The sequence below is a fragment of the Silene latifolia genome, chromosome 5 (assembly GCF_048544455.1).
Source record: "Silene latifolia isolate original U9 population chromosome 5, ASM4854445v1, whole genome shotgun sequence".
Taxonomy (NCBI): Eukaryota; Viridiplantae; Streptophyta; class Magnoliopsida; order Caryophyllales; family Caryophyllaceae; genus Silene; species Silene latifolia.
This window is the reverse complement of record NC_133530.1, coordinates 17,416,007-17,425,047: the sequence shown is the minus strand read 5'-3', so window position 1 is coordinate 17,425,047 and position 9,041 is coordinate 17,416,007. Positions and strand designations below refer to the sequence as shown.

The 9,041-nt window shown below is 37.0% G+C and overlaps 1 long non-coding RNA gene across 1 annotated transcript; it reads left to right on the top strand.

Annotated features, from left to right (window-relative positions):
• The first annotated feature begins 5,678 nt into the window (after positions 1-5,678).
• LOC141655948 (uncharacterized) lies at positions 5,679-6,283 on the top strand. The gene is made up of 3 exons (XR_012548260.1): positions 5,679-5,879; positions 5,949-6,075; positions 6,200-6,283. It is a non-coding gene; the product is annotated as an uncharacterized LOC141655948 (long non-coding RNA).
• The last annotated feature ends 2,758 nt before the right edge of the window (positions 6,284-9,041 follow it).

Sequence of the window (9,041 nt, the reverse complement as noted above, 5' to 3'; positions counted from 1 at the left end):
CATAAAAGGGGACTAATGGAACAGTATACAAACTCAGAGCTTTCTATGCTTACTACAAGAAAAACTGAAACAGGCGACCGAAATTTGGCGACTGAAAGAAGTAGTCGCCAAATTGGCGATTGATTTTCAAATTGGCGATTGAAATCAGTCGCCAATCTGGCGACTGGCTTTTTTAAAAAGGGAATCAAACGTGGCGACCGAAATTTTGGATTTGGCGACTGATTTATGGGTAGTCGCCAATTTGGCGACTGAAATTCAGTCGCCAAAATGAACTTTCAGTCGCCAATTTTTTTATACAAACCAGCGCTCCTCTATCCTACTTTACTATTTACGAAACAAAAAAAAGGGCGAGCGATTGAAACAGCGGCGACGACACTAACGAACAACACCACACAACCACCCTTCCACCGCCATTTCCACCGCCACATCCACCCTCTTTAATTAGGTTAGTTTTTTTTGTTTAATTTCAGTTTAATTTGTTAGATTAATTTGTAGTTAGTTTGATTAATTTGTGGTTAGTTGGTTAGATTTATTTGTAGTTAGTATGTTTGATTAATTTGTAGTTAGATTTAGTTTAATTTGTAGTTAGATTTAGTTTAATTTGTGTTTGAATTAAAAGGGAATGATTAAGGGGGTTTTTGTCTTGGTTTAGGGTTATGGGTGGGGGTGGTTCGGTGGGTGGCGGTCGGCCGTGGGTGGGCCGTGGTGGGCGTGGTTGGGGTGGGTAGTGGGGTGGTGTTTGGTGTTGGTAGCTAAGTGAAACCGTCTCATTATCATTAGTATTAAGCTAAGTGGAACCGTCTTAATTAATATTATTATTATTATTATTATTATTATTATTATTATTATTATTATTATTATTATTATTATTATTATTATTATTATTATTATTATTATTATTATTATTATTATTATTATTATTATTATTATTATTATTATTATTATTATTATTATTATTATTATTATTATTATTATTATTATTATTATTATTATTACTAAGTTAAGTGAAACCGTCGTATTATTATTAATATTAAGCTAAGTGAAACCGTCTTTTGCATTAATGAAATTAGCTAAGTGGAACCGTCTTTTGGATTAAGAGAAATTAGCTATTAGCTAAGTGAAACCTTCTTTAGGACTTGATTTTGATAAATTTAGTTTGATAATTCATGTTATTGATGAATTGAGGTTGAATAACCTTGTTTTTTTGTTTTTCTTTTCTCTTTTCAGGGTTGTCACCGCGCTGCTAGACACCACCGTACGCGGTAGCTGTTGCTTCTTGTTTTCTTTTCATTTTTGCTTTTACTTGATTAGGTAACCTCCTCTTACCAGTTACCTTTTAAATTTACTAATTTTAGTTCAAATTATGCTACGGACTTTAGGATAGAAACCTTTATTATGTGGTTGAATTGTGCTATTGATTGACTTAATTAATTTAGTACTTGATTGTGTTGTTGTTTGATTTGATGTTGACTTAGTACCCGTTCAAGAATTACTCATTAGGATTAATTCTTGAATAGTCCCCATTTTGGGACTGTCTTTGTACGTTTCAAGTCATTTAGGTAGTAAACACGTACTTGTGATTTATTAATGAGGAATGAGTTTGGTGGCGATCCCTTTAATGTTCTCCGAATACATGTATATGTGGAGTAATTAGTTATTCTACATAGATGTGTATTTGGAGAATCAAGGGAATTGTTTGCGAATTTTTTCCTCATTAATAAATTACAAGTGTGTTTGCTAGTGACTTGAAACGTACATTGACAGGTTTAGGTTGGAGTGATAAGGACCCCATTCGAAGATGGATTACTTATTGACAATATTTATATATTGTTTTCATATGTTTATTGTATAATGTGGAGTATAATGTTTAAATTTTGTATGTAATATTATTGTTATTTTTTAAAAATGTTTAAATTATTGTGGGGTCTTCTTTAGATTAAAATGAAGAGATTGGAACGTTCATGGATGTATGAAGGAAGATTAGACCATTCCAATAAGAAAAGACGTCCTACCGGTAGATTTATAAAGGGTGTTAGCGAGTTTATTGAATTTGCTAATCAACAAGATGAATATGACTTGGTAGACAAAAAACTTAGGTGTCCTTGTGCCAAATGCAAAAACCTGAAATACCAGCTTGACATTGTAGTAGAAGAACATCTCATTATAAACGGGTTTAAGCCAAATTATTACAATTGGATTTCACATGGAGAAGCATATTCTCCAATTCATGAACAAGTTCACACCCATCAAATACAAAATGATGAGAACCCATATAGAGAGATGGTTGTTGATGCTATGGATTCCACTATTTTTAATAGTGATGACCATACAACCATTTCTGAAGAACAACCGCCACACCCACAAGCAAAAGCCTTTATTGACATGTTAAAAGCCTCAGAAAAACCCTTGTATGAAGAAAGCAGAATGACATTGTTACAAGCCGCTTCTAGGCTAGTTACCTTGAAATGTGAGTTTAATATGTCATTTGTTGCTGTTGATGGCATTGCCTCGTTCCTTGAGGAATATTTCCCCGATGATAATATCATGACCCGAAGTTTCTATACTACCAAAAAAGTAGTTAAAGGTCTTCAGTTACCGCATGAAAAGATTGATGCATGTCCTGAAGGATGTATGCTATTTTGGAAAGATGATGCTTTGCTTGACAAATGTAAAGATTGTGGGGCGGATAGATATGAGACAAGTGAAGGAGATACAATTTTGGTGTTGAAAAAAGGCAACGGTAGTAAGAGGGCCAAAAAGAGTAAGAAACCAATAGCATGTAACCAATTGTTTTACTTTCCTCTCGCACCAAGACTTCAAAGAATCTATGCCACCAAAAACATTGCCGAACAAATGAGATGGCACAAAGAAAACCCACGTGCTCCGGGGAAGATGAGTCATCCTAGTGATGGGGAAGAATGGAAACGATTTGATCAGATGTATCCTGATTTTGCCAAGGAACCCCGCAATGTACGACTTGGCTTGTGTACGGATGGATTTGATCCTTTCGGTAATTTTGGGAGTAAGTATTCTTGTTGGCCCGTTATGGTCACACCATACAACTTACCACCTTGGTTATGTATGAAAAGACCATTTATCTTCTTGTCACTTATTGTTCCCGGACCAAAAAGCCCGAAACGTAATTTGGATGTTTATTTACAACCATTGGTGGAGGAGTTGAAATATTTGTGGGAAGTTGGGGTGGAAACTTATGATGTGTCTAAAAAACAAAATTTTCAACTTAAAGCTTCCCTTTTGTGGACAATAAATGATTTTCCCGCCTATGGTATGCTATCTGGGTGGTCTACACAAGGACAAAAAGCATGTCCTTGTTGCATGGAGGAAAGTAAAGCATTTTGGCTTCTCAATAGCAAGAAAATAAGCTGGTTTGATTGTCATAGATGCTTTTTACGAGAGGGAAATCCACATAGGAGGAACAAGAAAGCTTTCACAAAAGGTAAAGCGGTGCTTGATGCCCCTCCGAAACGAGTGCCTGGGGATGAGATATGGAAGACGGTATGTGATTTACCATCCCCTATTGATGGTACCGAAGAAGAATTTAAAGAATTGAAAACGCTGAAAAACGGTTGGTTTAAAAGAAGCACATAGAAACGAATGTTGATAAGACATAATTTGGATGTAATGCACATAGAAACGAATTTCTTTGAGCAACTAATTGACATGATCATGGATGTAGAAGGTGAAAAATGTGATAGCATTGCTTCTAGAAAAGATTTGCAGAAATTTTGTCATCGTCCCAAATTACACATTCGCGGCGACGGGTCTAAGCCAACATCCATTTTCACTCTCGACAAAGCTAATAAGAGAAAGGTATTGTGTGAGTGGTTACAAAATTTGAAGTTTCCTGATGGGTATGCATCAGATTTCAGTCGATGTGTTGATCTTAAGAAGCTGAAGTTGTAAGGCTTGAAAAGTCATGATTGTCATGTATTCATGGAGCGATTATTACCCGTTGCTTTGAAACACCTCGTGCCGACAAACGTTTGGAATGCAGTTGTTGAGATTAGTCAATTCTTCCGAGATTTATGTGCCTCTTCAATATGTGTTGATGACATGATTAAATGGGAAGAGCAAATACCACAGATATTGTGTAAGCTTGAAATGATCTTTCCTCCTGCATTTTTTAACTCCATGGAGCATCTACCGGTTCATTTGCCATATGAAGCCAAAGTTGGGGGACCCGTCCAATATAGGTGGATGTATCCATTTGAAAGGTAATTAAGATAATCTAGCTACTTTTAAATTAATAATAATAACTAATCTATTTATTATATGTTAACTTTATTATTAATAAAACTCATCATTAACTTTTATAGGTTTCTTAATCATTTGAAGAAAAAAATTGGTAATAAAGCTAGGGTGGAAGGTTCTATATGCAATGCTTATTTAACGGAAGAGATTGTAAACTTTTGTTCTCTTTACTTTGAAAAACATATAGAAACCAAAGCAAAAAACTTGAATGTTGAGAAACCGGATGAAATAGACGGAAGTTTACCCGAATTTTTTCAAACTCAAGATGATGAAGGGTGTTCATCAAAGGGGCAAACAAGATATTTGGATGATAAAGAGTATAATCGTGCCCACCTTTACGTGCTATCTAATTGTGACCTCTTGGAGTCATACGAAACACAGTTTGTTAATGATTTCATTCAGAGGAATCCTAATATAAGTAAGGATGATGTTTGGGACAAACATGAGGACCAATTTCCATCATGGTTTCAGAAACATGTAATTGAGTTGAATATTCAAGATGATTTGATAAGAAGTTTGGCTTTTGGTCCTTCAAAAATGGTAAGAACGTGGGATCGATACTCGGTTAATGGGTTTAATTTTCAAACATTCAACCACGGTAAAGGTAAGGCTAGGTGCAATTTGGGGGTTACTATTTCTTCTCTTGATGACAACGAATACTATGGTATAGTTGAAGATATCTTTGAAATTAGTTATAATGGACGTGACCGAGCTTATAAAACTGTCTTATTCAAGGTTGACTGGAAGGATAATTCTGTGGCTGGAATGAGAGTACATGAACAATACAAGCTTGTAGAAGTGAATCGTACTAGAACATACTCTAAGTATGATCCATTTATACTTGCACATCAGGCTCATCAAGTGTATTTTGCTACTTATCCAAGCACAACAAATGATAGAAATCAAAATGCGTGGTGTGCAATCTTTAAGACAAAGGCACGGTCACAAGTTGATACAACTTTTTTCCAAGAAGAAAACGTTTCAAATGAAACACTTTTGTCTCCACCCGATGAAATCAACTATGAGCATGAGAATAAAGATGGTGAAGACATGGAAGAGGAAGAATATTATGATGTGGAAGAGAGACTGCCGGGGGAGGATGAGGCGGAGGAGGAGGAGAGAATGGAAGAAGAAGAGGAGAGGAGGGGGGAAGAGGAGGTGAGGAGGAGAAGGGAGGAGGAGAAAAGGAGAAGGAAGGACGAGGGGTTTGGAGATGAAGATGATTATGATGCCGATGATGACGATGATGAGGATGAGGATGAGGAGGAGGACGACGATGATGATGAGTATGATTAAATTGGTATAATTTTGTATTCCTCAGGAGTAAATAATTAAAATTTAGAAGTCCGTATAATTTTCATTTATCATTATTTGTGTTAATTTTTATTTGTATTACTGCAGATGGCTGGAGCAGGTCGAGGTAGGAAGCGTGGAGGCGGCTCAGGTTCTGGACAGAGTACGCGTGAGGAGGAGGAGGAGATTGTGCGTGAGGATCCCATGCAGACAGACGGTGACGGTGACGCGACTGACGCTACCGACGAGCCAGTACGGGTGCCGATACGGTACACTTCGGATCATCGGATGATTCTTGAGCCGGCGGGATTATGGTAAGTCTTATTCTTTATTAGTCTACTATTATTATTATTTTTTTTTTTACATGTTCAAAATAAATGCAGGTTTATGGACGATTGCGTGGTACGAGGTGTCACGAAAAGCACGAAGACTAATTTCGTGGGTCCAATTCCTACATCGTGGACACAGGCTTCTAATGCACAAAAAGAGGCATGGTTCAATAACTTTCGGGTATATATTTTCCGTAGTTCTTTGTTTTAGAAACCAAATAATTAATTTTGATAAATTTTTTAAGAACCAAGGTTAGACTTTTATTTTATACTGATATGAAATTTTGTCGCCTTTTTTTTTGTAGCTATCATTTGCTTGGTCACCGTCTCAAGAACAGAATGTCCGTAACAGGTACGATGACGTCGGTACTCGACGATATCGGGACGTGATCTCTGAAGACGATCGGGCGCCGAAGGAGCCGAGCACATGAAAGGTATTTAATTAACATGTTTTGTTATTTGTATTAATTAGCATATACTCTCTTATATTATAAATAATATCAGTAACTTATTAGTTATGATTTCATATGTGTAATTGTAGGTAAGAAGTATGAAGGCTTAATAAAGCATACCAAAAGTGAAGCTTTTCAGAAGAAGTCTAAGTAAGCATCCCTCAACAAAAAAGGAGGAAAGGAAGATGCCGTGAACGAGCCTACTCATTACGGGGGATCACGATCGTTCTGGGATCGTGTATTGGGTGTAAGTTTGTCTATTATTTCACACTTTTTTTGGTTTTCAATGCAACATGTTTATTTTATGTTAGATTTTTTGTTGATTTTCTAACATGTATGTTTTTTTTTCATTTCAGAAAGGAAAGAAGAAGTCAAAGCCGATTGCGACGGTATGCGAACCGCTTTTCGGACACGCATTCCAGGGTTGACCACAAAGGGGTTATAAGTTGGACTAAGCCAAAAGACAAGCAATTATATGTAAGTTTTCCCTAACACTTAATTTTTGTTAATTTATTCTCTTTTAAAATGTCGTATATAAGGTGGTTACCATATTAACTTACAACCATTTGTTTAATATTGTAGGATGCATTTGAACAAGAAAAAGCCTCCAATCCTGAAAAACCGGATAATGACATATGGTATGAGTTGGTGAATGGCTTCAAGAAAGGGCATGTTGGTACCGGAAGTTCAACACCGGCTTTCTATGAGAAAACGCGTAGAAGATCGACTTCAACAATTCCCAGCACCACGTATCAACCGGGAATTATTAGTCAACTTCAAGCTCAAGTAAGAGAGCGTGATGAACGTGAAGCCAAACGTGATGAAGAATTCCGCCAAATGAAGGAAAGAATGGCAATGTTTGAGAATTGGTGGCAAAGTTGTAACCCCGGACCTGGACCCAACTACGATCCAAATGATCCGCATGGTCCACAAGGGGGGAGTGGAGCCGGCGTTGGCTTCCAAGTAAGATGATTTTAGCATGTAAGCTAGTAAAACTTGAACTTTAGACTTGAACTTTAGAATATCTTAGCTTGTAAAACTTTCATTTTCAATATATGAAATGAAGTTTGAGAAAATGGGTGGTGTTGGGTTGAAATGTATGGTGTTGTGTGTGTTGAAATTTGGGATGTATGGCGTTGTGGAACATCGGTTTGTATGCAGGTTGTAAATATTTGGCTAGCAATGAAAACGAAAAAAACCACCAAAACATACAGTGGCTTTGGCGACTGAATAAGGGTTTTGGCGACTGATATTCAGTCGCCAAATTGGCGACTGATTTAGGGTAGTCGCCAAAATGGCGACTGATATTCAGTCGCCAAAGCCCTTATTCAGTCGCCAAAGTTGCTCAGTGATATTAGCTACGTCACCCAAATTTGGCGACTAATACCAAATTTAGCGACTGCAATTCAGTCGCCAATTTGGCGACTACCTCAAATCAGTCGCCAATTTGGCGACTGATTTCAGTCGCTATTTTTGTCATTTGGCGACTGATTTTTCAGTCGCCAAATTTGGCGACCGACATTAGTCGCCAAAGTTAGAAAAGGCGACTAAGGTCTGCGACTGACGTTTGGCGACTGATTTCAGTCGCCAAATTGATTTTAGCGACTGATTTCAGTCGCCAAAATTGGTCGCCTGTTTTAATTCTTTTTGTAGTGGCTTTTGTCTCACCTAAACCGTTTAATACAATAAATCAACACCATAGTAATTTATCAAATGTAAACGAGTTAAATCAATGACAAAGCTACTAAACCGTCGACCTTGAAAGACTTGTATATATCAGACTCTCACGGGTCGCTCATCACTCACTTAAAGAACATGGTGAGTATATTGTAAGATAGAAAGAAGTAAAGTCACTCACCTAACTGCGACCTATAAGAACATAAATTCAATCTAACATGAAACTGACCTCTACCGATCGTACATACGCATTCCAACCAATCAGGACCAAGACACATGCCGATAATTTACATATAATACTATGGCAGAAAAAAAACGTGCTCCCTTAGTAACTTTATATCCTTTGGCTGTCAACAGTAAATACTCCTTTTGTAGATTCTTCTCAGTTAACATCACCATTGAACCCTAAATCATAGTCGATTATCATCCTAAATCTTCAACATCAACATCGCCATCTTTTTTATTCAAAATAACCCTTTTAACATCACCATCGAACCCCAAATCATACCGATCATCATCGTCCATCTTCAACAACAACATCGCCATATTTTTTATTCAAAGTCACCATTTTAACATCACCATCGAACCCTAAATCATAGCCGATCATCATCCTCCATCTTCAACATCAACATCGCCATCGTTTTTATTTTGATTTATTAAATCAATCTAACAATTTCAATTGCTTATTCATCCAATCACCCATCCCTCTCTCGTCCCTCACCCCACATCCACAATGGCTCAGTTAATGAGATATACCTTCGTTGAAACCGCAAGGCGACATTTTCCATCTTCAACATCAACATCAACATCTTTTTTATTTTGATTTCTTAAATCAATCTAATAACTTCAATTACTTCTTCATCCAATCATCCATCCCTCTCTTGTCCCATACCCCAAATCCATAATGGCTCAGTTAATGAGATATATCGTCGTTGAAATCGCAAGGCGGCATTTTATGCGGGAGTGTTTGAATTGGGCAGGGGTAGTTTTAATACCACAGTTTTCTGAATCCAGTTTA